The following is a 3,254-nucleotide window of genomic DNA, read 5'->3' as shown; positions in this document are numbered from 1 at the left end:
GGTCTAGCTTTGGCATCTGTCCTTCCAAACTGCACACTTCTGGAGCAGAAAGCAGCTGCCAAAAGCAGATGCTTACTGTGTAGGTAGAAGGAGCCCTGAGCCAGAAAGCTAGGCAGCCAGACTTTAGCTTATGGGCCTCAGCTTCTTCATGTGGGAAATGATAAAAACCAATTTCCTGAACACCGAGAAGGTTCCTGGCTTTGCGCAGCTGCTGAGCAAAGGTGCTTTTTACTCCTTCATGCCCTAGCATACAGACCCAAGGCAGGCAGTGCACCAGAACTGAGCATTTCTGGGAGGATTTGGTTTCCTCTTTCATTCTTTTTTTGAGAGCTCAAGCGGCCTGCTCATCCTGTCTTTCAGGTAGACTTAGCAGAAAGGAGAGGCCAGGCCAGGATCCATCTTTTCTCACTGTGTGGGAACAGTTGGAAAGCCAGGCTCTGACCAAGTAACAATACTGTGCTTTCCCTTCAACCAGAAAGTAAATAAATATCCTAAACCAGTGTTTTCAGACTTGCAGCCACAGACATTGCAAGACTGACCCCTAAAAACAAATGAACTGAGGAGGTGAGCAGGGAGTAGATTCCCCCGCAGGGCACAGGGGTGGCCAGGCTAAGGAGACATAGATGGGACATGGGGCAGGAAAGTAGAGAGATACAGATGGGGACCATGCCTGGTTCATGCACTCAGTTGAATTAATACCTGCTTAGCAGACAGGGAGTGCATGGGGCTGTTTCCGTCATGAAGGCAACCTCAACCACCCAGCCTAGGGGATTCTTCAACACAGAAAGTGTCTTTTGACCCACTATAACCCTGACTGCCTTCATGACGGTCACTATAACCCTGATTGCCTTCATGACAATCTCCAGACCAAGCCAGATCTTTGATGATTCAAAGAAAGGCACAGGGCTCTGAGAGCCCATCACACCTCACTTGATCTACTTCCATAAACATTTTAAGTTCACAAAATAATGTTCTTTCTGAGCATCTACTATGCCCCAGACCCTGGTAGATATTATACAATTTAATGTGGGTCCTTTATAACAATTCTCTTGTATAGATAGTGCCTTCTTTACCTTTCTAAAAAATTACACAACACACATATGACATTGTGATTTATAATAAAAAGTATAAATTTTCTCTCCATCCCTGATTTAGGAACAGAGCTCCTAAAAACCTTGGAATTTCCCTAAGTGATAAGAATGATAAATGTGTCTATTCTTAACAAACCCATTGCAACCACACTAGAGTTTATATGAGTGAGGTAACTCTTGGAAAGCACCTCAGGATTGGGCTGGTTCCAGGGGAACCAACTTCATGAATAGAGGATTGGAATTTTCAGCCCCGCTCCAACCCCAACCTCTGGGGAGGAAGGGCTGGTGTTGAACAGATGGCCAATGGCTGATAATTTAATCAATGGTGTCTGTGTAATAAAGCCTCCATAAAAACCCAAAAGGACAGAGTCCAGGAACTTCTAGGTTGAAAATTCTGGGACAATTATTGACACTGAGAAGGCATGGAAGCTCCTCACCCTTTCCCATATACCTTGCCTTGTGCATCTGTTCCAAGTGGCTATTCCTGAATCATATCCTTTTGTAATAAACTCATTATCTAGTAAGTGAAATGTTTCTCAGAGTTCTGTGATCCACCCTAGCAAATTACTCAAACCCAGAGATGGAATCAGTGACCTTCAGTCCATAGCACAGGTGAGAGTTTGGACTTATAACCAGTGTCTGAGGTGGAACTCAATCCTTAACCTGGGGGATCTGTCTCCAGGTAGACAGTGTCGGAATTGGGTTGAATTATAGGGCACACAACTGGTGTTAGAGACTGGCTTGATGGTGTGAGGAGAAAAAACACACATCAAAACTGGCGTCACATAGTTAACATGAATTCATTTCTCATGGAAAAAAAGAAAGAAAACAAAAGTATATAGAACAAAAACTAAAGTGACCTTACCCAGACTCGGAGTCCAATCGTGCATCTGTCCCTGAGTGTGCCTACGATAGAAGAATGATTTTACATATTTAATTTGTCTTCTTAAGAAAGTTCTGCTTGGCTTTGTAGGCTGGAAAATCATTTCCAAAGGAGTATCACTTTGCTGCTTGCACTAGTTTTCCTAAAACATGCAAAGACTGGGGGTAACATGATGGCAATTCAAAGAGTTCTAAAAAGAGAGATTAAATTTTAAAGAATGTCATGACTCATCCTGTTGATTTTGTTAAAAACCAAACAATGTTTTTCTTAATGTGTGGGAAAGAGAGTCAGCATCTGTCACTAGTAAAAAGCATCAGAAAAAAAATAGAATGGAGAGGACTGACAAGAAGCACAGCAAGCCCGAAAGTTTAGAAACACCCCAGATATTACGCCTTTTCGATAAATCATACACCATAAAACACATACCAGAGGACACTTGAAGAAAACCAACAACACAAAATAAAAGGATAGAATACAGGAAACAGATCATGTGGTAGTACTCACTGTCTGATGCTTGTTGCAGGATTATCAGAAGTTGATAATCAGCAGTTGACAGGGGGTGGGGACCCTGAAAATAGGCGAAATGTTTATATATGGGGAAGTGGTTTCATAAAGAGTAAATCAAGATATCTGGATAGCCTATTTTTTTTTTTTTTTTGCATTATGATGATCTATTCACTTGAAACACGCCTCCACAAAAGCTTATTGGTTTATAACAATAAACATCATTCATTTTGCTCATTTGGCAGTTTGGTGGGGGCATGCCAGGAACAATCTATCCTTACTCTGTGCAACATCAGCAGCTCTTCTGGAAGGCTCTGAAGATCACTCACTCCCATGGTTAGGGAGTTGGTAATAACTCGTGGCTGGATGCTAACCCAGGTCATGCCTGGGAACATCAGATCTTCACATGGGTCTCTCCTTAGAGTTGTTTGGCCTTCCTTATAGCCTGGTGCCAGAGTGCCAAGAGATTAAAGTGGGAGCCTTATTTTATTTTATCAAAGTTTTTTTTAATTTATTTATAACAGAGAGAGATAGCGAGAGGGAACACAAACACAAACACGGGAGAGCTAGAGAAGGAGAAGCAGGCTCCCACGGAGCAGGGAGCCTGACATGGGGCTCAATCCCAGGACCCCGGGATCATGACCCAAGCTGAAGGCAGACACTTAAAGACTGAGCCATCCAGGTGCCTCTAAAGTGGGAGCTTTAAACAGCATGATTTTTGCCTCAATCTATTGATTAGACAAATCAGCAACTCTAGCCCGATGTTGTGGAGAGAG

Source organism: Meles meles, chromosome 6, assembly GCF_922984935.1.
Source record: "Meles meles chromosome 6, mMelMel3.1 paternal haplotype, whole genome shotgun sequence".
Classification (NCBI taxonomy): Eukaryota; Metazoa; Chordata; class Mammalia; order Carnivora; family Mustelidae; genus Meles; species Meles meles.
This window is presented reverse-complemented; position numbering follows the sequence as displayed.